Source organism: Suricata suricatta, chromosome 9 (assembly GCF_006229205.1).
Source record: "Suricata suricatta isolate VVHF042 chromosome 9, meerkat_22Aug2017_6uvM2_HiC, whole genome shotgun sequence".
In the NCBI taxonomy this organism is placed as follows: Eukaryota; Metazoa; Chordata; class Mammalia; order Carnivora; family Herpestidae; genus Suricata; species Suricata suricatta.
This window is the reverse complement of record NC_043708.1, coordinates 114,709,676-114,737,666: the sequence shown is the minus strand read 5'-3', so window position 1 is coordinate 114,737,666 and position 27,991 is coordinate 114,709,676. Positions and strand designations below refer to the sequence as shown.

Genomic DNA, 27,991 nt, shown 5'->3' with positions numbered 1-27,991 from the left:
AATAAACAATCATGACCTAGTACCAAGGCAGTCCTCAGTAAATTAAAGGCTTAGACTCAGAGATATCAATATGCCTCCAAGCTCTCTAAAAATGTGAGAAAAAATCCTAATGCACTTAGAATATACCTGACTTGCCATATTATAATCCTAAACTTGTCACCAGTTCATGGGTGCTACACTGGCAATGAGAAAAAGACTCACTGATCTCAGTTCAGACCTTATAGAAACCACAGTACAAAGAGGAAACCCTTTGGGTTATTTTCCTGTAAATCATGGTTCAGTTTTATTTGGGGGTGAGGAGTCAAGGAGTGATTTACAGCAGAATGATTTTGTAATGGATATTACACATTGGGGAAATTGTAGCTCTACTCTGTAAAAACAAGACATTAGGATTTTTCTAATACACTGGTAGTTGTATATAAACTATAAAAAAAGAAAAATGTTTAATAATATTTAAAAACAGAAAATGAGGCCAAGGGTTAAGAGTTTTCCATACTGTGCTCTGTCAAGTCCTTGGAGTGTGGGAGAGCACCAGCAAATCTTACTAGCCAGTCACCTTAGACAGAGAGGTTCTGAGAAAGTGTTACACAGCAGGCTTCTTTTAAGGTTGGAAAACTGGAGGGAGTGGGGAAGCTTAAAGTTTGAAACTCTTTGATTCTGCCTCTGTATCTCTCCATTTACCAGTGTGATGAATGAAGATACCGCAGATAAAATGAGGTAACATATGTCAGATATGTAGAACTGGGCTTTGTGTGTGAACAATGTGCAGTGCATGTCTGATGTCCTGGCTATTGCTATTGTCATCATCACTGTTGACATGTCACAGGATTGTGCAGTGGTACAGAGGAAAGACACTCTCTCCAGGAGAATGGCTGTAAGAGCCATATGCCTGAGCTTTTGGTACCATACCTATTCTAAAATGTTCATTTCATTTTTCTCACCCAACTTTAAAAATTGAGGCAAACTAAGACACTAGATAAAAATACTAGATGCAGAATTTGGAAATACTGAATTCGTTCACTGATTAAGAGATTCTATACAGTTCTTCTGTAAAAGAAACACATATGAGCATGCACTTACACACATGCACTCATGCACACACAATGTACACACATACACACAGAGATACCCATGCTCTGGGCTCAGGACAAAATGTTTTCTTTCTCTTTGCTTTCCATTCAGTTCAGTGGTAGAATCCAAACACTGACGAAACCTGAGAATTACAAAAGAGTTCATGTGAAATGATTTGACCAGACTCTATCATGGTTTCTGGCAGCTAAGGCCATGTCACTCAGATGACCCTCCTTAAAAATGTCTGCTTGAGAAGGTTCAGTGCTTCCAGGATTTATTTGTTTCAGCCAAATCTATTTATGGGTAAAACCTGGTATCAGCCAGATAGGCTCCTGTACCTGCTCTTAGAATAGTTCCTTTAGAAAGCTTGAAGTTGTAAATCCTTTCTCTGCCCCTTGAGATGTAACTCACCGCCAGAACTGTGTCCTCAAGGACCTAAGAGCTGTATTGTTGAAATGCAAACATTTAAGGAGATGCCTCTCTTCTTGCTCCCAGCCTCTGTGAGATGTTAAGAACCTAACTTAGCATCGTGCCTCAACCCAGACCACTGCTTCCTGCCATAAAGGTATGAGAAGCATGTTTCTCCTCCAGATAAACACCAATTAATAAGCACTGATGGCCTAGTCACATGGATAAAAATGACCCTCACACCTCTCATCGTCTGTCCCTTAGCACAATCGGGCAGGCCTTTAGAATATCTTCTGCCTTTTGTTTCAGCAAAGTTGAGTTTACTTCATTCTGTATGCTCTTACTATTGCAGTAGTTATTATTGGATAAAATCCATCCTTGCCAGTTTAAACAGCATCCAGCTCTGTTTGTTTTTGACAAACCTAATCTATAAGAGCAGCACAAATGTGGCATATTTCAACTTTTTGATATAATATTCATATTTAAAGGAATCTGTCATTAAGTACTGTAATGGAAATAAAACCATAAAAAATTAAGTAAAGTCAGTTGCAGTAAAAGAATTGTATAGTTTATTTAACCAGAAAAAAAAGTAAAATGCTATTTTTAATCCTAGTGTGCCTAGCACAAACTATTTTATTTTATGTGATACAGTTCCATAAATTTTCCAGTGGCCAGAAAAATATTAATGTAGAAGTTTTATGATAGTACAAATCAAACTTTAGGCAAATATATTATCTTTTTTTAAGTGATAAGTAACCTTTTTTGAAAAACAGTGTAAAATCTTCAGGATCTGGAGACTATTTGTCCCCAGATCTCAGGGATCTCTTTCTTTTGGAATTCTTGAGTGAAGATTGAAGATTGAGAGAGCCTGAGGGGGGGCTGTGATCTGGTGGAAAGACTCACCACAAAACCCAAGCATTCTGTGTAGCCTCAGGGCAGAGCTGGGGGCCCAAAGAATGCAGATGATAACACTGTAAAGAGGTCAGAAAAGCCTAGCAACAGCCATCATTTATGTGAAATTATGATAATGGTGAATTTTATGTTATGTGTATTTTACCACTATTGTTTAAAGACTCTCAAAAACTGCTTTCCTGTATTGTACCACTCACTAACTTGGAAGAATTAGAAAGTCTGGACAAAAAGCCTCTCTCAGCCTTATGAAGATCTCCTAAAAGCATGTTTCTCCCCCTCCCCTGGCAACTCAGCTGTCTGTCCACCCCAGCACTGGAGGGCAGATTCTTTGTTGACACTGCTGGGTAGGACCAGAACATAAGGGCAGACAGCAGCCCATATTTCCTCAGTCCTGGCCCTCTTTCCTCTGCTTTCAGCGTGGCCAGAGGACAAAATCTCTTCTCAGCCAGTCCCCAGTGGGGTCGCTTTACACCCATAAAAGAACTTGGGCTACACCCAAGGATCAGGGCTCAAACCTACTATTTGTGCCTCCAAATAATAAAATACATGTCAAGAAGGTAAAAACTTATGTTTGTATAGATGAACGTTATGACAATTCAAGCACTTGTCCAAGGTTCCTCTAGAAAGTAAGTTCTACTCAGTTGTGCATTTAAAATACCATTTTATTTAGAAGAAATAAAAATGAACATATATAAATTTTGAAGTATGTTTTATACAAATCTGGTACACCTGTGTTACTTACATCATTCTTTAGCACCTTTCAGTTCTAATGCTGGGAGATCAAAGCTGCCATGCTGGACAGTAATGAAAATCAGCACTGTTCACTGGTCACCTACAATCACCCTATGAGACTCAAATTTGAGGGACTCAGGTGGCTGCATGGGAATTGCCCATGCACTGCAGCCTCTATGTTTTGGAGACTTCTTTTCACCTATAAAACTCCTAGACAGAGATGAACTAGAAAACAGAAAACCCAAAGGAACCCTTAGAAGATAGATGCAGTGCCTTGCCAATAAGCATAGAGGTTCTGTACTCTCTGCCTGGGTAGACTGTCCTCAACCTGAATATGCTCGACTTGGGGCTTCCTGGTGAGGGTAGACAATCAACTATTCCAGGAGTATTGTGAGAACAAAGTCATGCCCTCCTCATTACAGGATCCCAAGAACAGGGTCTAGTACATTGTAGGTACTCAGCCCTCATTGAATGGATGAGTGCCCACATGAAAGAGACCACTGAGACTGGAATATCTGATCTGGGCATTCTGCTTCTTCCCACATTACTCTATGTATGTTCTTTTGGAAGCAGGACTCAAGGTTGAAGAATGCTGTTTTCTTTGGAAATGGAGAGTATTCTTTTCCAAAGCTGTCTCAACTAGGTCCTCCACCAAATCATACATAGTGGCTATATACAAAAATGCTGTTTTCAAAAAAACATGAAATCCTTAAGAAGAAGGATTAGGAAAAAGTAAAAGTAGACATAAAATTTTCATTTTCTGAGTTTTATTCTCAGATTCACTTTTCCCTCTTCCTCTTTTTTTCTCTCCCTTTATCTCCCTCTATGTCTCTCTCCCCTCTCTTTCCTTCTCTCTTTTCTCCCCATCCCTCTTTCCCACATCCTTCTACTCTTTTTTCCCTCCCCGCCTTGCACTGAACATGATTCACCCTTGGCACACACAGTGGCAAATAACTTGGTCCAGGTGAAGCAGTAGGTGGTTGCAGCCTTGGCAGTTAATTAGAAAATATGTCCTCAAGGATTTATATCTTCAGAAATAGTCAATGCAGAGGACTCAAGAGGCTGTGGGGATGTGAAATTATGTCACTGTCTTTTGAGCAGGATTTCAATTGCCACATCCCATTTAATCTGGGACATCCTTGAGCTTGGGAAGAGGAAGTATTTTTATGTGTAAGATCTTGCATCTAAGCAAGTTAGTAACAATTTGGTAAGTTTGTCTCAGGTTTCAGGCATCCTTTACAAATGTTAGACATACAATGTGATTAGGATAATTATTATCCTCTGATCCATTCTGTTTCCTTCAGTTCACTCCTCCGCCAAGAGAGATGGTCTACTCTGTGAGCCTCGATCCTTCCTATCCACATGACTGACCTCTGTTTTTGCCTTCTCCACAGAACATGTGACAGTCACACAAAGGGGGCTGTCATTCAGTTCTGTGCAGTCAAGGTTTTAGAAGAAACCTTTGTATTATGAAGATGAAGCAGAGCTTCATTTACACATGAATCCCTTCAGGAAACATTTGCGAGTTTATAAAGAATATAGGTTTTTATTAGTGTTTCCATGAGGCAAGTTTAATATGCCTGGCAATTACTGGAGACGATAAGGGGTATTAGTTTTATGTAGAGGTCATTACGTAAATCTTAGAAGAGATTTATAAGCTTATTAAATAATTACCTTTATTACTCCATTTTAATAAAGTCCACATCCTTGGAAGAAGATAATAAAACCTAATAAGGACAAAATAGAGTCAACTACTGCATAATAAATATTTTCACTATGTTTTTTCTAAGGACATATTGCCTCTGATCATTAGCAGACAAGATGGTTTTATGAAAGATTCAAAGCCAAATTCATTTCCTTCATCTAACATTAGCACTGTGGCTCTCACTTTACCTTCAATGACCCTCAAAGATTTGTCACTCATATACTATAATACAGGGAAAAGAGGCAATCTTGTAAGTTGTTCATAATTACTGAAGACATCATATTGACTTTTAGCCAAATTATTTGGAATTTTAAGCTGGTGTTTTGTTTGATTTTATTTTTACTTTTTAGTGTCAAGTGTCTAGAAAATGTCTTTCCTTCAATTTACATTTATCACAACTATACAGTTCAGATCAGTCCAACTAAACAATCATTCTGTGCCAAGCATATGAATACAAAGATCAAGACAAGTGAAACTCAACTGTCAGCTTAGGTCCCACTGCTCCCTGTCATCTAATTGATATTGGTTCCAGCTGTCGTCCTTCTTGCTGGGAAAAGTTGATTAGAATCTGCACAGCATCTTCAAATTAACCTGGGAGCTCACAATTCCTGGCCCCCTCTAGTACTGAAATAACTTTGCCTAAACACCAGATTCTAATGACAATTCATCTCCTAGGAATGCTCTTTAAGTTTTGGAATTAATCATTTTTTCTGAATCAAAAAAAGAAAAAAACAAGCAATAACAAAAATAAAACATGCAAGCTAGGCTTTTCAGTGTATAATTGATTTTACTGAAGATTCAGACCAAGAAAGGAGTTTACATCAGAGAAACTCAACTGCTTGATATTAAATATTGGCCCCACTTAGTCTTAAGCTCCTTTTCTCACCTTAGCACCAGGAATTTCTCACATTTTTGCACAGGTCACAGCCAAGGCCTTTCTGATCAGTCCCCCTTCTTTTCCATAGCCAATGTCTCTCTGTTTTAGTCAGACAGATTGGCCTTTAGTTCACCTTTTGGTCTCTGACTAATCTGATCTATTCCTTATTGCCCCATCCTGTACTGTTTTTACCCCACTAGAGAGGTGCCTATAGATACCATCTCCTAAATGGAACAATGAATTAAATTAATGCTGCATTGATTCTAAAGCAGTGCTCATCCACAGTAACAGAGTGTGCATGTGGTAGAGAAGAAACTATAGTGATCCATTTAAGGTGGTGGATATGACAGGAGTGTCCATGAGAGTTTGATGAAGGACCCTGAGAGATGAAGGGGGATTGAAGGATGTTCCAAAATTTCAGTGAGGAACGGTGCTTCATGGCAGAGAATAAGCATCCAAAGGCCATGGGCATGAGTTTGTCAGACATAATTAGAAAGCCACTGCCAGGATGCTATTGTTTTTAGACAGAAGGATGATGTTGGTAGAGAAAGCTGGGTCCAGATGAGGAAAATTTTTTCGTGTCATTCATCCCTGAGAAAAATAGACTTTATGAATGAAGAGATATGAATTTTCAAAAAATCACTTTGATGATAATGTAAAGAAGTTACTGGCAGAGGGTGTGCAAGATTAAAAGTAGGAGACATATCAACTATAGAACTGGTTAGGATATGTGATTTGGGCTTTGCATTAATAGATAGTGGGAGGGATGAAGAGAAGAGAACCAGTGAGGGAGTCACTGGAGGGGGGCTGTGTAAAAGCAACCAGATGGTGCAGTATGTTACTTTAAGCGATGGAGTAAAGGAGAAACCGACTGGGATAGCTTCCGTGTTTTCCCTAGTGCTCGAGCAGACCCACTTCCCTGGAATATGGGGCAAGGAAGCTTCTGACAGCTTTTCCCACGTATTCTTGCCACTATGATTTCTTTCTAGCCACTGATCTAAGTGTGAGATTAATAAGCAGAGCCAGGTTTGTGTGGACAACTTGCAACCAAAGGTCTTTCAGTTAGGATGACTATTTAATAGAGCAACAACTCATGATGAGCATTTTTTGTCTGATCTTTCCCTAAAATGTTTGCTTGGATGATAGAGAATATGAAAATTCAACTTAAGCCTCAAAGCAAAAAAGTTTTTTTTCTTGAGAAGGGTCTGGCTAAGACTTGTGACTAACCAACCATTAATCCCCACCCTGAAGGTATTTTTATGGACCACCCTTAGCCCCAAGGGTGTCTCCTCAAGGAACTATGACCCTCCAAGACTAGTTACAAGTGTCACTCACTTCCTGATCTGAGTCTCAGCTTTTCTCAGAAAATTTAGGTAAGTGAAGAGATTCACTAAATGATAGAGGATGAAGAATAGCTCATTTCTATTTCTGAAAATAGAAAATGTTACATCCAACATTGTGAAGCCATTTCCATTCTACACACTGAGTCTAAACTATTGTCCTACTACAAAATACATTACATTCATACACAAAGCAAATAACTTACTATTTTAAGTACACCATATATATCACTGCAATTCTTATAATAGTAACAAAGCAGCCATTTGCATGAGTTTAATTTGTTCCAAGATGTAATCATTTATTCACTCCTCTAATCAATATGAGGCATACTTAAAGAGGACTTACTATGTACTAATCAGCATGATGCATATTTAGAAAGTACTTATGATGTACTAAACAATAGTGAATAAAACAAAAATGTCTGCCTTTGTATATTTTATAGGGGCAGATGGAAGATCAGTTCGTGTTCTAAGAACTCTTCTGACATTAATGTAGTTAATCTTTAACTTAGTCCTATGAGATAATGTATATTATGATCCCCATTGTAAGATGGAGAAACTAAGCCACAAAACAGTGAAATTTGCCCAAGTCTACAGAAATAGTAAGGACAGTCAAGGAGTTGTTCTATTAGTATGTGATCGAGGCTGTCAGCTATTTGTGCTATCAAAAAATCATCACTTAGTAAATAACTATAATAAATCTAATTTTTAAAATTAAACTTCACCTGATTAAAAATGGGCCCAGGACCTTAAAAGACACCTCACCAAAAAAGGTATGCTAAAAGATGGAAAAGATGCCCACATCAGATGTCATCAGGGAAATGAAAATTAAAATAATGGGTTACCACTACAGACCTATTGGAATGGCTAAAATTCAAAACACTATCCAACAGCAAATGTTGGTAAGGATGTGAAGTAATAGAAATTCTCATTATTGCTGGTGGGAATGCAAAGTAGTACTGACACTTTGGTTATTTCTTACAAAACTGAACATATTGTTCATCAGTCAATGGACACTTGCGCTCTTTCCATATTCTGGCTATGGTTGACAATGCTGCTATAAACAGTGAGGTGTGTGTATTCCTTTGAACTAGTATTTTTGTATTCTTTGAGTAAATACATAGTAATGCAATTGATAGATTGTAAAGTAGTTCTACTTTTAACTTTTCGGGGAACCTTCATCCTGTTTTCCAGAGTGGCTGCACCAGTGCACATTCCTACCAACAGTACAGAAGAGTTCTCTTTTCTCCACATCCTTCCCAACACCTTTTGTTTCTTGTATTGTTAATTTTTGTCATTCTGACAGGTGTGAAGTGATATCTCATTGTAGTTTTGATTCATAGCTCCCTTATTATTAATGGTATTGAACATTTTTTCATGTGTCTGTTGGCCATCTGTATGTCTTCATTGGAAAAATTTCTACTTGTGTATTCAGCTCATTTAAAATGTGGATTTAAAAAAAGATTTTTAAAACATTTATTTATTATTGAGAAACAGAGAGAAATGGAACATGAGCATGCAAGGGGCAGAGAGACAGGGAGACACAGAATCCCAAACAGGCTCCAGATTCTGAGCTGTCAGCACAGAGCCTGATCAGGGCTCAAACCCATGATTGGTGAAATCATGACCTGAGTTGAAGTGGGACACTCAACAAACTGAGCCACCAAAGCACTCCAAATATGTGGATTTTAGATTCTTACATTTCTATAGAAACCAAGATGCCTTTGGTGAATAATGACAACTTTATTTCTTCTTTATTTTTTTCTTATTCTATTGCAATTTCCTTTCTTAAAATATTCTTGGCAGATTATGCTGACCTCATCAAATAACTTGAGAAATATTCCCATTTTTTAATTATCTACAGGAGTTTGAGAATGATTAGAATTATTTATAGCTTGGGGGGAAAGGCCAAGATGACAGAACAGCATAGAAGTTCTCTGCTTCTCTCATCCCTGAAATGCAGCTAGATCAGCAAGAATTTTGCACACCTAGAAAACTGATCTGAGGATTAACACAACCAACTGCGTAACTTGAGGCACAGATTTCAACAAGTACACATAGTGGAGAGGTACACTGGGGAAGAAAGAAGCCACAGAGGGTAGAGAAGTGTATTTGGGAAGAGAGAAGAGACAAAGGGGAAGGGTATAGGAAAAGCACTCATCCCAAAAGTAGCTATACAGAAAGAAAAAGACTGACTTAAGGGAGAAAGGGAAAAAAGAAAAAGGAGAGGATTTCAATACCATTAAGACTCTGTAAAAAGGGGAGAGCAGCATCGGAAATTCTGGAATGCAACACCTGGCCGTGCTCTTTCTGGTGGGAAAAGTGAATCTTCAGAAGCAGGTAGTGAGGCCCAAGGGGCCGGCAGACCACGTGTGGGGGAAGTTGATCCCCTGCTAGGAGGGCATTGGCTCCTCATAGGCAAAAAGGTCCCAGTGGACCCTGGAGAACACAAAGATGCCAGGGTGTGGTGAACCTGGCACTGGTTGTATGCTGTGATTTACTATAATCCCTGAACCATTGCCTGCACAGCGTGATCACAGGAACATTACCCAGGGGCATGCCAGCATTTGGCCATTGTTAGGGGAGACCCTCCCCCAGAGGTTCAGAGCAGGTCCAAACCACAGGGCCCTCAGAAGTGAGGGGTTTGGAAACAAAGCTCCATCTGACATAAAATCAGGAAGGAAGTGTCACCTGGCAGGTTGACACCTTGGATATATACAGTGTAGAACCGGGCAATGGACAGAAGCCACTGCAGGGGTGCTTGAATGCCAGTCAGTGAGAACAGAGTTCTGATGCTAGAAACTGGGAATCTGGGTGATGCCATTTTCACCTCTCTCAGGCATGCACATATGTGGTGCAAGTGCACCACACTGATCCATCCTGGTAAGCTAACTAGGGCCAACTAGAGGAAAATGGAGCCATTACATCAACCCCATCTAACTGAGTCAACCAAGCCCTAGGGGAACACTAGTCTCTCCACCTGTTTAGTGTACAGACAATACATCGTTTCATAGTTTGACTTCTAGGGGAAACTAGACATAATCTCATTTGGATTTCATTTTGTTTGCTGGTATATCTACTTGTTTCTTATTCTTTCCTTTTTCTTGGATACAGAACACACACACACACACACACACACACACACACTTTTCTCTATTTTTTTAAATTTTTTAAATTCATTTTTATTCTATTTCACCCATTTTACATCCCTCATTTCATTTTATTATATTTTAGTGTCTATATATTTCTTAATTTTTAAATGTGCTTAATTTTTAAATATATTATTGAGAGACAGAGAGAGATAGAGCATGAGCATGAGAGGGGCAGAGAAAGGGGGAGACATAGAATCTAAAAAAGGCTCCAGACTCTGAGCTGTCAGCACAGAGCCCGATGTGAGGTTTGATCTCACGAGCTGTGAGATCATGACCTGAGCCGAAATCAGATGCTTAACCAACAGAGCCACCCAGGCACCCCATTATCAAGCTTCCTTAAACAGCCAAACCAAAACATATTTTGGCTTCCTTTATTTTTTCTGTTGCTTTTAATGTTTTATTTTTTATTCTATTAATTATCTTTCTTCCTCCAAAATGTAAAATGAAAGTATTCATTCCAAAAGAAAGAACAGGAAAAACACAGCCAAGGACTTGCTCAAAACAGATATAAGCAAGATGTCTGAACTAGAATTTAGAATCATGATAACAAGAATACTAGCTGGGATTGAAAAAGGCATAGAAACTCTTTTTGCAAAGATAAAAAGTAAAATTGGATCAGAACAAAATTAAAAATGCAATAACTGAGATGCAATCTTGAATGGATGCCACAGTGGCAAGGATAGATGAAGCAGTGCAGCTAGTCAGTGATATAGAAGACAAAATTATGGAGAATAATGAAGCAGGTAAAAAAGAGGGAAATGCAGGCAAATAAAGCATGATATAAGAATTAGAGAACTCAGTGACTCACTAAAAAGGAATAACATTCAAGTCATAGTAGTGCCAAAAGATGAAGAGGGAGAAAAAAGGATAGAAGTTTTATGCAAACAAATCATAGTGGAAAAATTTTTAACCTGGGGGAAACACAGACATCAAAATCCAAAAAGCACAGAGATTCAAAAAAAACCTGACCACCAACAAGGCATATCATAGTCAAATTCACAAAATATGCAGACAAGGAAAGAATCATGAAAGCAGCGAAGGAAAACAGATAGTTCTTAACCTATAAGGAAAGACAGATCAGGCTTGCAGCAGACCTATCCACAGAAACTTGGCAGGCCCAAAAGGAGTGGCAGGATATATTCAAAGTACTGAATCAGAAAAAATATGCAGCCAAGAATTATCTATCCTGGGGCACCTGGGTGGCTCAGTCAGTTAAGCATCTGGCTTTGGCTCAGGTCATGATCTCAAGGTTCATGTGTTTCAGCCCTGCATCAGGCTCTGTGCTAACAGCTCGGAGCCTGAAGCCTGCTTTGGATTCTGTGTCTCCCTCTCTCTCTGACCCTCCCCTGCTCGCACTATCTCTCTCTGTCTCTCAAAAATAAATAAAAAACATTAAAAAATTTTTAAGAATTATCTATCCAGCAAGTCTGTCATTCAAAATAGAAGAGATGAAGAGTTTCCCAGACAAAAATTAAAGGAGTTCCTGACCATTAATCCAGTCCTGAAAGAAATTTTAAGGTGGAACTCTCTGAAGGGAGAAAAGATGAAAAGCAAAACAAAACAAAAGACCAAAAGCAACAAAGACTAGAAAGAATCATAGAATACCACCAGCAACTGCAATTCTAAAGGCAACACAATGGCAATTAATTCATATCTTTCAGTATTCATTAAGTGTTAATTGACTAAACACTCCAATCAGAAGATATAGGGTAACAGAATGGGTAAGAAAACGGAATCCATCTATGTACTGTTTACGAGAGGCCCGTTTTAGACCTAAAGACACCTTCAGATTGAAAGTAAAGGGATGGAGAACCATTTATTATGCTATTAGTCACCAAAAGAAAGCCAGAGTAGCTATATTTATACCAGAAAAACTAGATTAAAAAAAAAGACTGTAACAAGAAATGAATAAGAGCATTATATTATATTAAGGAGTTTATCCACCAAGAAAATCTAACAACTGTATTTATTTCCCAATGTGGGACAGCCCAAATATATAAATCAATTAACAACAAACATAAAGAAACTCATTAATAATAATACCATAATAGGGGACTTCTATACCCCACTTACAGCAATGGACAGATAATCTAAACAGAAAATCAACAAAGAAACAATGGCTTAGAATGATACATTGAACAGGATGGACTTAACAGTTGTACTCAGAACATTTCATCCTAAAGGAGTGGAATACACATTCTTCTCAAGTGCACGTGGAAGGTTCTCTAGAATAGATCATATACTAGGACACAAATCATCCCTCAACAAGTTAAAAATGATGAACATCTTATGGTGTGGATTTACAGACCACAACATTATGAAACTCGAAATCAATTACAAGAAAAAATTTGGAAAGATGATGAATAGTTGGAGATTAAAGAATATCCTACTAAAGAATGAATGGGTTAATCAAGAAATTAAAGAGAAAATTTAAAGACACCTGGAAGCCAATTACAATGAAAACACAATGGCCAAAACCTTTGGGATTCAGCAAAGGCAGTCATAAGGGGGAAGTATATAGCAATCAGCCCTTCCTAAGAAGGAAGAAAGGTCTCAGACACACATCCTAACCTTGTACCCTAAAAAGCTGAAAAAAAGAACAGCGAATAAAACTGCAAACCAGCAAAACAGGAAATAATAAAGATTGGAGCAAAAACCAATTCCACAGAAACTAAAAACAAAACAAACAAACAAACAAAAACACAGTAGAACAGATCAATGAAACCAGACCTGGTTCTTTGAAAGAATTAAAAATTTATAAACCCCTAGCCAGTTTGATCAAAAACAAAAAGCAAAGGACCCACATAAATAAAATCAAGAATGAAAGAGTAGAGATCAGAACCAACACTGCAGAAATACAAACAATAAGAGAATATTATGAGCAATTATATGCCAATAATTTGGGCAATCTGGGAGAAATGAAAAATTACTAAGCACATATAAATTACCAAAGCTGAAACAAGAAGAAATAGAAAATATGATAGAACCATAATCAGTAAAGAAATTGAATTAGTAATAAACTCCCCCCAAAAGAGCCCGGGGCCAGATGCTTTTCCAGGGGAATTCTACCAAATATTTAAAGAATATCTAATGCCTACTCTTTTCAAGCTGTTCCAAAAAACAGAAACGGAAGGAAAACTTAAAAACTCATTCTATGAAGCTAGTATTACCTTGATTCCAAAACCAGACAAAGACCCCACTAAAAAGGAGAACTACAGACCAATTTCCTTGATGAACATGGATGCAATAATCCTCAACAAGATAATAGCCAACCAGATCCAACAATACATTAAAAGATTTATTCACCACGACCAAGCGAGATTTATACCTAAAATGCAGGGCTTCCTCAAAATCTACAAAACAATAAACGTGAAACATCACTTCAATAAAAGAAAAGACAAGAACCAGATAATTCTCTAAACAGATGCAGAGAAAGCATTTGACAAAATACAGCATCCTTTCTTGATAAAAACCTCAAAAAAGTAGGGATAGAAGGATCATACCTCAAGATCATAAAAGCCATATATGAAACAGCCACTGCTAATATCATCCTCAATGGGGAAAAACTGAGAGCTCTCCCCCTAAGGTGAGGAACACAACAGGGATGTCCGCTTTTAGCACTATTATTCAACATATTATTGGAAGTCCTACCCTCCACAATCAGACAACACAAAGAAATAAAATGCATATAAATCAGCAAGAAGGAAGTCAAGTTTTCACTCTTAACAGATGACATGATACTATATATGGAAAATCCAAAAGATTCCACCAAAAAAAAAAAAAAAAGAACCAGTAGAACTGATTCATGAATTCAACAGTCACAAGATATAAAATCAGTGCACATAAATCACTGCTTCATCAATAATGAAGCAGCAGAAAGAGAAATCAAGGAATTGATGCCATTTACAATCAGTCCTGCCCTCCACATTCAGACAACCCAAAGAAATAAAATGCATACAAATCAGCAAGGAGGAAGTCAAGCTTTCACTCTTAACAGATGACATGATACTATATATGGAAAACCCAAAAGATTCCACCAAAAAACGGTAGAACTGATTCATGAATCCTACAAAGTTACAAGGTATAAAATCAGTGCACATAAATCACTGCTTCATCAATAATGAAGCAACAGAAAGAGAAATCAAGGAATCAATACCATTTATAACTGCACCAAAAATCATAAAATACCTAGGAATAAATTTAACCACAGAAATGAAAATATATACACTGAAAATTATAGAAAGCTGATGAAAGAAATTGAAGAAGACACAAAAAAATGAAAAATATCCCATGTTATTGGATTGGTAGAACAAATATCATTAAAATGTTGATACAACCCAAAGCAATCTACATATTCAATGCAATCCCTATCAAAACAACACCAGCATTCTTCACAGGGCTAGAACAAAGAGTCCTAGAATTTGTATGGAAATAGAAAAGATCTCAAATAGCCAAAGTAATCCTGAAAAAGAAAACCAAAGCTGGAGGCATCACTATTCTGGATTTCAAGATGTATTACAAAGATATAATCATCAAGATAGTAAGGTACCAGTACAAAAACAGACACTTAGATCAATGGAACAGAATAGGGAATTCAAAAGTTGACCCACAAATGTATGGCCAACTAATCTTTGAGAAAGCATGAAAGAATATCCAATGGAATAAAGATAGTCTCTTAAGCAAATAGTGTTGGGGAAACTGGAGAGCGACATGCAAAAAAATTAACCTGGATCATTTTCTTACACCATACACAAAAATCAAAATGAATGAAAGACCTAAACATAAGTCAGAAAGCCATCAAAAGCATAGACGAGAAAGCAGGCAAAAACTTCTTTGACCTCAGTTGCAGCAAGTTCTTATTCAACATATCTCTGGAAGCAAGGGCACCACAAGCAAAAATAAACTATTGTGACCTCATCAAGATAAAAGTTTTCTGCATGGTGAAGGAAACAATCAGCAAAACCAAAAAGCAACCGATAGAATTAAAGAAGAGAAGGAAACAATCAGCAAAACCAAAAAGCAACTGATAGAATTAAAGAAGAGATCTGCAAATGATTTTTTAGATAAAGGTTAGTATCTGCAATCTATAAAGAGTTTTTCAAACTTAACACCCAAAAATTAAATAATTCAGTGAAGAAATGAATAGACACTTTTCCAAAGAAGACATCCAGATAGCTAACAGACGCATGAAAAAATGCTCAACATCACTCATCATCAGGGAAATGCAAATAAAAATCATCTTGAGATACCACCTCATACCAGTCAGAATGGCTAAAATTAACAACACGGGAAAGAATAGATGTTGGCAAGGATGCAGAGAAAGAGGTTCTATTTTGTATTGCTGGCTCATCCACACTGGGAAACAGTGTGGAGGTCTCAAAAAATGAGAAATAGAACTACCTTACGATGCAGCAATTGCACTACCAGGTATTTATCCAAAGGATACAGGTGTGCTGTTTTAAAGAGACACATGCACCCCCAATGTTTATAGCAGTGTTATCGACGTTTTCCAAAGTATGGAAAGAACCCAAATGTTCATCTACAGATGATGGATAAAGAAGATGTGGTGTATACGTATACAATGGAATATTACTAGGTAATCAAAAGGAATGAAATCTTGCCATTTGCAACAACATATTGGAATTAGAGTATACTATGCTAAGCAAAATTAGTCAGTCAGAGGAAGACATATCATATGACTCCATTCATATGTGGCATTTAAGATACAAAACAAAACAGATGAACATAAGGGAAGGTAGGCAAAACTAATATAAAACAGGGAAGGGGTGGGGCGCCTGGGCGGCTCAGTCAGTTGAGCGTATGGCTTCGGCTCAGATCATGATCTCATGGTTCATGGGTTTGAGCCCCACATGGGGCTCTGTGCTGACAGCTAGCCCAGAGACTGGAGCCTGTTTCAGATTCTATGTCTCCCTCTCTCTCTGACCTTCTCCTGCTCACTCTCTCTCTCTCTCTCTCAAAACTAAATAAAAAACATAAAAATAAAGAAATAAAAACAGGGAAAAGGACAAGACATAAGAGACTTTTAAATATAGGGAACAAACTGAGGGTTCATGAAGGGATTTTGAGTGAAGATATGGGCTAAATGAGCAAGGGGCATTAAGAAAGACACTTGCTGGGATGAGTACTGGGTGCTATATCTACGGGATGAATTAGAGGACTCTAGTCCTGAAATCATTATTGTGCTATATGCTAAGTTACTTGGATGGAAGTTAAAAAATAATAAATTAATTAATTAATTAATTAATTAGATTATTTATTTCTTAAGTACTTGTAAAGATTTCAGTGGGGAATTCTTCTGGAATTCCCCTGGAATTCACTTTGTGAGAATGTTTAACAATGGAGTTGCTGTTATTGTTTAATGTAATAGAGCTATTTAGGCTTTCTATTTTGCCTTGTGTCAGTTTTGGTAAGTTGTATTTTTCAGGGACTATTTAGAATATATTTTCATTTCCGTATTAGAAAGAGGCCTCTAAACTATAGCCACCCCTCTCCTTTACTTTGCATATTTTTCTTTTTCTTTTTCCTCCCTTAGGATCCTGTATAGCTGACCAAAACATTCCCAATGCAGGAAAGTACAAACTGACATATTTAATCAAAACAAAATCACATGAATCATGAAATTTTAAGGGTAACTTATTAAATATTGCCAGAGTCCAGCTCCAGTAAGTCCAGGGCTCCCTGAAGGATGGATGGTGTCAGTGAAAAGGAATGAGAGAGCCTTGGTTACTTTCTGCTCACCAGGCAGGCATCTATGCTCTCTGGGTAGGTATCTCTACACTCACCGGAGAGTCAGCTTTATTTATTGAAAAACTGTATGGGGTACAAAACAGAATTGGCAATTGCTTTAGACAATGATTTCTGATGACAAATTCTTTGGTATGTAAAAATTTCCCAGAATATAGATTGGTAGAAGACTCATGCATAATCTTTATCAATAGTGATTGATTTAGATGACTAGATGCTTATCACATGGGGAAGGAAGGTATCTTTAGCATTCAAATACAAGGCAATGTTTTTAGGATAGCAAAGGCAAGAGTTAGTTCTTTGTGAGCAGGGGTCAATAGCCTGTTTTCTCGAGGAGAAGAGAAACAGGTTTCTCAGGAAATGTAATATTTGCTCCCATAAACACAAAAGAAGAAACTCCTATAGTAAGTTTTCTCACAAGGTACAGTTTGTGTATTTTTAGCATAAGAAGGCAAGTCACTCCTGATATCAGACAGCAAGGCACCTTGGGAGTTGGTGCTCAAGCAAAAATTGAGTGGGGATAAATATCAGTAGTCATCTGCCAGCGGAGGCCCCCGCCTTACATACCCACCTTACTTCAGAAATGACTTCCAGCAAAATATATTAACAAAAATTATTTTGTCTCTTCTAGTTCCTTTATCCCTCCATGTAAATGTTATTTTATTTTATTTTATTTTATTTTAAAATCTTTCAATGTTTTTATTTTAATTTTTGAGAGACAGAGAGAGACAGAACACGATGGGGGAAGGGGTAGAAATAAAAAGGGAGACACAGAATCTGAAGCAGGCTCCAAGCTCCAAGTTGTCAGCACAGAACGCAACATGGGGTGTGAACCCTTGACTCGTGAGATTATGACCTGAGCCAAATTCGGACCTTTAACTGACTGAGCCACCCAGGAGCTCCTTATGTAATTGGGTTCTCTATAAGAACAAAAAGAAATGCACCCTGCATCCTGGAATTTGACTGGGATTGCTTTGAATCTACAGAATGAATTGGGCATAACTGATGTCTTAATATCAAATTATGCAACCATGAGCACAATATATCTCTTCATTCATTTAGATCTTTGATTTCTTTCATCCATGTTTTATAGTTTGCAGTATATAGATTCTGCATATACGTTGTGAGAGTTGTACCTAAATTTTTTTTGGGTGATATTTAAATTTTTAAATTTCCTATACAATAGTCCTGATATATGCACTTACTAGTGCTAGATGGTTTTTCATCTATTCTTTGGCATTTTCTATATAGACAAATATTACACCTATGAATAGAGAGAATTTGATTTCTTCTTTTTCAATTTGTGTTCCTTTTGTTTCTTTTGTTTGGCTTATTGACTGGTTAGAACTTCCATAATGATGTTGAATAGAATTTATAAGAAAGGACAATTTGCTTTATTCTAAAACCTCAAGGGAACATTCAGTCTCTCATTATTTATTAGCTGTAGGATTATTGATGTTTTGGTAAATATTGTTTTTATTAGATTAAGGAAGTCCCTTTCTATCCTACTTTGCTGAGAGTGTTTTATCATTGAATTATCTCATATGCTTCTTCTGCATTTTTTAAATAATCATGTGTTTTTTATTCTTTTTTAGTCTGTTGATATGATTTTATTGAATTTAAAATGTTGAATAAATTTTATATTCCTGGAAAGAGCCCCACTTGGTCATGTTGTACTATCTTTGATTTTGATATGATTATCTGGTATTTTGTTCATACTCGTATTTGCACTGCATCTTCTATAACAATGTGTTTGTTCAGTTATGATTCATAGGTAATGCTAACCTGGATAATTAACTCCTTTCTCTGTTCTGAGGTCTGCTTTGCTTAAGCTAATATTGCTACTCCAGCTTTCTTTACATTCATGTTTGAATTATATATTTTTTCTCTCCTATTATTTTGAAATGATTTATGTCTTTATTTAAAGTGAGTTTTTGTAAAAAGTGCATTGACTGTTGCTTTTATGTCCAATTTCAAAATCTATTTTTTACATTGTTTTAATCTTTTATTTATTTTTGATGCCGAGAGAGACAGAGCATGAGACAGGGAGGGGGCAGAGAGAGGAGACACAGAACCGGAAAGAGGCTTCAGGCTCTGAGCTAGCTGTCAGCACAGAGCCTGACACGGGGCTCAAACTCACAAACGCGAGATCTGACCTGAGCTGAAAGTCGGAGGCTTAACCGACTGAGCCACCCCGGCGCCCCTCAAAATCTATTTTTTAACTAGTGTGTTTAGAACATTCATATTAACGTGATTATTAAGATTATTGGATTAAAACTACCATCTTGATAACAATTTTATATTAGTTCCATGTTTTCTTTATTTAAACATTTTTCTAGGGCATCAGGATGGGTCAAAAATTTGGGCACCCAACCCCCGATTTTGGATCAGGTCATGCATGATCTCACAGCCATAAGATCAAGCCCCACATCAGGCTCTCTGCTGGGTATGGAATCTGCTTATGATTCTCTCTCCCTCTCTATCTGTCCCTCCCCCACTTGCATACTCACTCTCTCTCAATAAAAAAAAAAAAAAAAAAAGACACAAAAACACATTCTCTTTCTGCCTTGGGTTTTTAATACCAAGTTTTATCACTCCATTTTATAGTCTAAGATGATTTTAACATTTGTGCTTTTAGTGCTCATCTTTAAGCTTACAATATACATCCTCTTATCAGACTCTAGCTTGGAATAATATTACACCTATTCCCACATCACTTTAACAATATATTCTAATTTCTCTTTAATCCTTTGGGGGTTTTTTCATACATTCTGCTTTTTACATATGCTATAAAGTACATGATGCATTGCTATTTTTGTTTTAGAACGTTTACTGCCTTTTAGACAGTTAAAAAATTAAGGTTTAATTATTTCTTTTCCAGTGATTTTCATTTAATTTCATTTATTTCTGCAGATCCAAGTTTTAGTCTGGTATCATATTCTTTCTGCACGAAAAATTTTCTTTAATTTCTTGAAGAGTAGGTCTGCTAGCAATCAATTCTTTCAGCTTTTATTTGTATGAGAACATCTTTATTTTGCCTTCATTTTGGAAAGATAATATTGTGGCTTATAGAATTCTAGATTGACAATTTCTACCATCAAAACTTTAAATTTCTGACTCCATTGTCTTCTGGTTTCCATAAGTATTAATCAGGAGTCTCCCAAATTATTTCCCTTATTTCTCCTGTAGGTAATATATTTTATCAGTTCTCCATCCCAATAGTTTCATCTTTTCATGGGTGTTGTATAAATGGAATCATTCTGCAATTTTCTCAGTCTTATGTCTTTAACATAACATAATGTCTAAGCTTCATCTTCACCCAGATGAAGTCTGTTCCTTTTTATTAAGAGTGTTATTCCTTTCTACAGATACTTCCCAGTCTGTTTACTCATCCAGCCACTTAAAAACATTTGGACTGTTTCCAGTTTACAACTATTACAAATAAAGCTGTTATGAATATTTATATACAGGCTTTGTGTGAACACAAGTTTTCATCTTTCTACCCAGGGATAGAATTGCTTGACTATATAATGAGCATGTATTTCAACTTACAAGAGACCAAAAAACTATTTTCAAAAGTGACTGTACCACTTTGTGTTTCCACCAGCAACTTATCAAAGCTCCATACATTGTATTCTCGCTAGCACTTAATATGTTCAGTCTTTTTTTATTCTAGTGATTCTAATTGATGTGAATTTCTTTCTCATTAAAGGCTTAATTTGCATTTATATAATGGTGAGTATTATCTGACAGCTGATTATGTGTTTATTTGCCTTAATTATGTTCTCTTTGGTGGAATGTCTATTCAAGTATTTTGCCCATTTATTTATTGATTTTTTAAGTTTACTTATTTTGAGAGGGGAGAACAGGAGGAGAGAGAAAATCATAAGCAGCTCCACACTATCAGCAAGGAGCCCTATACAGGGCTCAAACTCAGGAACTTGGAGATTATGACCTGAGTCAAAGTCCAATGCCTAACTGACTGAGCCACATAGGTGCCACTAAGTTTTTTGCCCAATTTTTAAAACGAGGTTGTCTGTTTTTATATTTGAGAGTTCTTTATTTTACATCCAAATCCTTTGTAGGATATATGATAAGTAATATTTCTTCTTATTTTGTGGCTCAAATTTTCATTCTTATAAAAATGTTTTATAACGGGCCAAAGTTTCTAGTTTTGGTACAGTCCACTTTATCTTTTATCATTTTTCTCATTTTTATTGATCATACTTTTGGCGTTGCAGCTCAGAAATCTTTGTATAAATGAAATTTCTTACAGGTTCTTTAGAAGTTGAACAGTTTGGGATTCTATGTCTATATATTTAATCGTTTTTTAGTTAATTTTCTAAGTGGTGCAAAAACATATTTCTGACATTGCCACTGTTCTATTTTCTAATTGTTTCAATGCCATCTGTTGAATCCATAATACTATGCTATCTATTGTTTGGTTGAAATGTCTAAGGTCAACCTTACTGTTACCCCTTTAAAGATCAATGTTTCTGGGTGTAGGTTTTGTGTTTGGTTTTGTCTGTTTTAGATTTTATATCCTTTATTTAGCTTTCACTAGTCCAGTCTAATTCTGATATACTTTGGTGTGCTGACCCCTGAACAATATAAGGGTTACTGACTCTGACCTCCAATGCAGTCAAACATCTGCTTATAACTTTTGACTCCCTCCAAAGGTAATTACTAAAGCTTACTGTTGACCAGAAGCCTTACTGATAACAATTGACACATATTTTGTATGTTTTATGAGTTATTAACTGTATCCTTACAATAAAGTAAGCTAAGAAAATAAAATAAGATTTTAGAAGGAAGATAAAATATATTTCTAATACTATACTTATCAAAAATAATAACCAATGTGTAAGTAGACTCATGCAGTTCAAATCTATGTTGTTTGAGGGTCAACTGTACTTGTCCCACTGGATTTTCATGACATTATTAATCTAGAGCTTGATGTCATTCATCACTTTTGAAAACCCTTAGCCAGTATTTCTTAAATTATTTTTTCTACATTATTGTTGCTACTCTACAGTTGGACCTTTAATCACATGTAATTTACTTTAATTACATATAATTTAGATCCTTTGCCTGTATTTACTATGCTTATACTTTTACTCTATATCTTATGGTTCAAAATTTTCTTATTTGTGCTTCAGTGTGACCATGTTCTCTTGACCTACCTTCCATTTCTTTAATTATTTCTTCTGAAATTTCTAATCTTCTGTTAAAAGAAAACATTGTGAAAATGTCATTACTACCCAAAGCAATCTACACATTCAATGCAATCCCCATCAAAATTGCACCAGCATTCTTCTCAAAGCTAGAACAAACTGTCCTAAAATTTGCATGGAACCACAAAAGATCTGGAAAAGCCAAAGTAATATCGAAGAAGAAAACCAAAACGGGAGGCATCACAATCCCAGACTTTAGCCTCTACTACAAAGCTGTCATCATCAAGACAGTATGGTATTGGCACAAAAACAGACACATAGACCAATGGGATAGAATAGAGAACCCAGAACTGGGCCCATGAATGTACGGCCAATTAATTTTTGACAAAGCAGGAGAGAGTATCCAATGGAAAAAAGACTGCCTCTTTGGAAGGTGGTGCTGGGAGAACTAGACAGCAACGTGCAGAGGAATGAAACTAGATCACTTTCTTACACGATACACAAAAATTAACTCAAAATGGCTGAAGGACCTGAATGTGAGATAGGAAACCATCAAAATCCTCCAGGAGAATGTAGGAAACAGCTTCCTTGATTTCAACCGCAGCAAATTCCTACTCAACACATACCCAAAGGCAAGGGAATGAAGAGCAAAAATGAACTATTGGGACCTCATCAAGATACAAAGCTTCTGCACTGCAAAGAAAACAATAAAAAACACTAATAGGCAATCAACAGAATGGGAAAAGATAGTTGCAAATAACATATCAGATAAAGGACTAGTATCCAAAATCTATAAGGAACTCACCAAACTCCACACCCAGAAAATGAATAATCCAGTGAAGAAATGGGCAGAAGACATAAAAAGACACTTCTCCAAAGGGAAGATTTTTATGTAAGTGTAGTTTTTATTTTTCTGTTATAAATTCCTAAAAGTTGTGATTGCTGTGTCATGTTGTAGAGACTACTGAATACTGAAAATGAGCTGAGGGTTAAAGGGGAGTGGGGGGAAAGGAGGTGGTGGTGATGGAGGAGAGCACTTGTGGAGAAGAGCACTGGGTGTTATATGGAAACCAATTTGATAATAAACTATTAAAAATACCTATGGATGGTGCTCGCTTTGGCAGCACATATACTAAAAATACCTGTGGATGATGGGGACAGTTTCAAAATAGTTTTGGTGAATTCCAGGTGGTGAGCCCTGTGAAAATTGGTAAACCCTGTGAAAATTGGTAAAACAATTATATTTCATGCCTGAAATTTTTTAAAAAAATGCATGTTCCTAGTCTCAATTCTAGAAATTCTACTTTATTCTTCTTGACAGATTATACTTTTCTGCTAAAATTTATTTGTCATATATATTGCTAGTGTTAACAGCTAAAATTTCTTTAGAGATCAAGCCTAATAACTCTCATATCTGCATCACCTATAGACCTATTCTATTATCTGTTTTCTCATCTTATACTGCTTCTTAGCATGCCTGTTAACTGTCAGATTTAATTCCAGAAATTCTGCATTGAGAATTATAGAAGGTTTGGATAATATTATCTTCCCAAGAAGGGTGTCAGCCTATTATGAGGGAAGTAGCTGCTTTAGGGCAGTTCTCTTTGACTTAATCAGATATTACCCACATGATTCATGGCTCATGCCTTGTTTCAGACTTGTTAATGCTCAGTAAACATTTGTTTTATTCTCACTTCTAAGGTGTAGTTTTCAGGGATTCTATATCAAAGCTTTGGTCTCCAACATGGACTTTTCTACTTGGAGGCTCTTAAAATCCATTCGTTTTCTCTTTCCACTACCCTGAGACTGCTGAAAGTACCACTCAGCTTTTAATTGAATTTCTCTTCATTTTGGCCTCTCACTCTGTGAAGTTTAATAGTCAGCAAATGCCTGAAATAATACCTAGAGAAAAATATGGTGTTTATTTCTTTGAAGTGCCCTTTTCTATGTGACCTATTTACTCATGTCCTGACTGCTTTGACAAACCCAAACTATAAAGTTATGTTCTTTATTCCTGTAAGCTACCTTTTAACCTCTTTTCATATTCTTGCATTGTGCACATGTCCTAAGAGAAGTGGCATGTATAAAACATTATACAAACGTGTCATTTCAATTAAGCCTTTCTCTTCTCCAGAATTATAAGACCTCCATTCTGGCTGCCTCAGCATCTCTCTGATATTTTCAAATAAATGGTTTAGGATTTTTTTTCTTTTTTTTATTGTTAAATTGATTTAGTAATATTTTATTGAAAAATTTTTTATCTATGCTCATAGGAGATATTAGTCTTTTATTATAATGTCTTTCTTGTTTTTTGGTACATTCATCAGGCCTGGATTGCAAGGCTAGAATGAAGGATTACTTGATATTAATTTTCATAGTAATAAGTTAAAGTTAGAGTCCTCAGGAGAAGACAGTGCTCAGGGAAAAGCTGGATCTGGAAATGGGTGTCAAGCCATTCCAACTTCACATACAAGAAGCAAGGTATCAGGCTAGAATTAATGCTAAATCTGTTTGTGTAAGGCTGAACCAAACAGACGCCACGACAGGCTTTGTTTCCCCTCTAAACTAGAAGGCCTAAGGTCAGTCGCTCCGGAACCATTAGGCAGTTACACATTGCCTAGAGAAGGGACCACTTTGTGGTATCCAATCAGGAAAGGCCAGCTACCTCTCCCCACATTCCTAAGGGTGAGACCTGCAGATGGGAACTTTAGATAAGACCCTGTGACCTAATGTTAAAGTTAACCCTATAGTCACCGAACAAGACCCTGAACTCACTCTGTAATTGGTTAATTTCAAAGATACACTAAATGTTGTAATTGGGTCCCGCCAAAAGTAACAAACGCTCTGAACAGTGTGTATGGTTAGAGCTGCTGCCAATACTGTTGTACCATTATGATTGGGTCACTGTACCTATGTCACAATTTCTTGTAACTCCCCCTTCCCAAACCCCATAAAAACCCTACGCAGCCCTTGCTCGGGACTCTCAGCACGGATCCACTGTGTTGGTGAAGGCTGTGAGACCGAAAGTAGGCCCGGCGAGCCCAAGCCATAATAAAACTGCCCTTTGCTTTTACATGCGTGCCTCAGTCTCCCTGGCGGTTTCTGGTTTTGGGGTGATATTAAAATCTTGGGCATTACATTTGATTCTAAGATAAAATGTTTGGCAGAAATTTGTGGGTGGATTTTGTTTTTTCTGCCATGAACACTATATAGTTGTACAGTGGAATTAATTCAATAGCTACCAATTGGATCTTCATTGATGATTCCCTACTGAAGTCTACCACTTTAAAAATTAACTCGAAAAACATATTTCTGACATTGCCACTGTTCTATTTTCATTGATTCTCTTTATCTAACGGATAAGATCTATTTTCTTACTCTGACAGTTAAGCTTTCCCATCATCTGACACCAAAACATTTTAATCCCCATGTTATCACTTTTTATGTGGACTAAATTCCAATCAAAGTAAACATCCACCATTTTTAATATGGCTTTAATTTATTCACTTATATTGTTTCCCCAGCCTCAAAAGTTTTCCTTACCCTAAGTCTGGACATGTTTAATTTACCCATACTTCAAGGCTTTACTTAAAGGTCATAACCAATGTGGAATTTTTTCAGTATGAATAATCTCCCTCAGCTGAACTAGAACAATTTATCAGTACATGTCCTATGGAAAGTAATGCTTTCTGCTATACATTATATTTACCTGACCATGTCCTAATAGGACACCTCCCAAATTTAGAGGACAGACTACTGCTGGGAGCCGCACAGGCCTTGCTGGATGACACGGTCACAGTAAGGAAATGGTAGACGTTGCACGGCTCCTGCCACAAGTGATGGAAACTGGCATGTCCTTCAGCTACTGGTGCTCATGTAAAATTAAGCCTGTTGCTATTGATTAGGCCTCACAATGTTCCAAATCAGACCAATATTGCCCAGATACCTCATGGGAGGAAGCATATTCCCACCTCTATAAAGAGGAAGTTAAACAAAGCACTGCAGATGTTTGTCAAAAGGCTCTTCTATTGAACTTCACAAACTTAAGACATGGATAATAAAGGGGGTTAAAGAACACAAGAATAATGTTTACCCTGGCCTGGAGAAAAGGCCTAATTTAGGAATAAGAAACAAACAAGAGCCAGGCATAAGTTACTGCGCATATATATGCTAATTTGGTGCCCGTTGTGAGGATAGGTAAGAGTAGTTACAACTTAAACTCATATGCAAAGGCGGGCTCATCTAGGGCGCCTATGGCGCTTTCACCTTCAACATCAAAGAACAAGGTTGACAAAAGGTTTGCTTACTAACCATCTTGAATACATTCTTCCTCTTGTGAGCCAAATAGAATGTCTCCTAGTCGTTTATAACTGAATCTTAGTGTTACTGTTATAAAATGGGTTTGCTATCTACTTCTCACTGAAAACATTCTGCTATCTTCTTAGTTGTAAGATTTACTACTGGTTCAAACAAATGTGTATGTTATCTGCTTTTCACTGAGCATATCCTGTTATCCTATGATGTGTAAGTTACCTCATTGTAATTAGAATAATTCTGAAAAAATGCCTCTGTAAATCCTGTTTCTGCACCCAAAGCATCTTTATCACTGAGACTTATTTGTAAAAATTCCACTTTTTGATGTTGTAAGTCTATAAATAAAGACCCAAAACCTGGCGAGAGGAAGGTGATGCCAGGAAGATGATGCCAAGAAAGAAAGAAACTGCGTGAATCTCTCCCAACCCATTTTCTTGTCCGCTGCTACCCCTTCAGGGAGCCCTGGACCAGCCAGAGCAGGCCTCCAGCAGACCACCCTAATAGGCTAGTAGCTCAGAATTTTCCCACCACAAACTTTTCCAAGGTATTTCAAGTGTCATTACTGCTACCAACTAGGTATTTTGGAAACAAATAAAAGGTAGTACCTGTTTTGACTTTCCAAGGCAGGGACATTTTCTAGACAGAGTCCCAAGGCCCAATCTTGGATTATCCAATGACTCTATCTGGGATTCAACCGTCTGCCCCTTTCTCCAAGCTAGACATGGGTTAGGCAAGTCGTCTGTTACACAGGAGCCATAAATAGTGCCATTAAAGTGAGCTCTTCCTTCCCTACTGGTGAGGAAATGTTGCCAAAGATCCAGACCCTACAGAAATTGGGATTTCCATACATGGGGAAAATGAAAGAATTTCCCCCAAGGAGACTATGTTTCAAAATCATAATAAAGAATCATTTTGTGCTACAGCTTTCACATTATTTGCAGAAATATCTTTTTATCTCCTGCACAGTTTTCTTATTTTCTGTTAAATTCTTATGGGGAGACCAAACTGGCAGTTCAGGGTTATGGATAAAATTGACTATTCCTGCAGTAAATTTCTCAGAGCTTATGAAACTGATTTTACCAGTATCTAAAACTACAGTGGAGATGACCAAAATTGACTTACTCTGAGTGCAGCCAGGAAACCTGTGCCAAAGAACCCTTCATAGAGGACAGATGAGCAGAAAAGGACTGTAGGGTTTGGGCTCAACAATTGTTTGCTATACTGATAATCTTAGATTCTTACTTAACCCTTCTGAGTTCTGTTTCTGTAAGAGTTGCCATGGGAAAGCAACTGAGCGGCCACTTTGATGTGGAAAGCTGCGAACACTGACAACCCCCACTTGCAAACCTGGGATGACCCAAGCCATTTGAAAAGCACCAGCGGCCATTTTACTGCAGGCCAGATAACAGATCCAGGCGCCACCAGGACTGACGACCCCCATTCTCAAGCTGGACTGCCTCAAACTGGAATGCCTCACCATGGAATTCCAGCATCCCCCTCCCCACCGAAGCGAACAGCCAATTGAATCCTGCCACCGTCCA

At 37.2% G+C, this 27,991-nt stretch overlaps 1 long non-coding RNA gene across 1 annotated transcript; it reads right to left on the bottom strand.

Moving 5' to 3' along the window:
• Positions 1 to 1,124: 1,124 nt before the first annotated feature.
• LOC115301630 lies at positions 1,125 to 27,653 on the bottom strand. Its single transcript, XR_003913201.1, has 3 exons — positions 27,573 to 27,653; positions 4,798 to 4,850; positions 1,125 to 1,213 (listed from the first exon to the last, which is right to left on the bottom strand). It is a non-coding gene; the product is annotated as an uncharacterized LOC115301630 (long non-coding RNA).
• Positions 27,654 to 27,991: the final 338 nt, after the last annotated feature.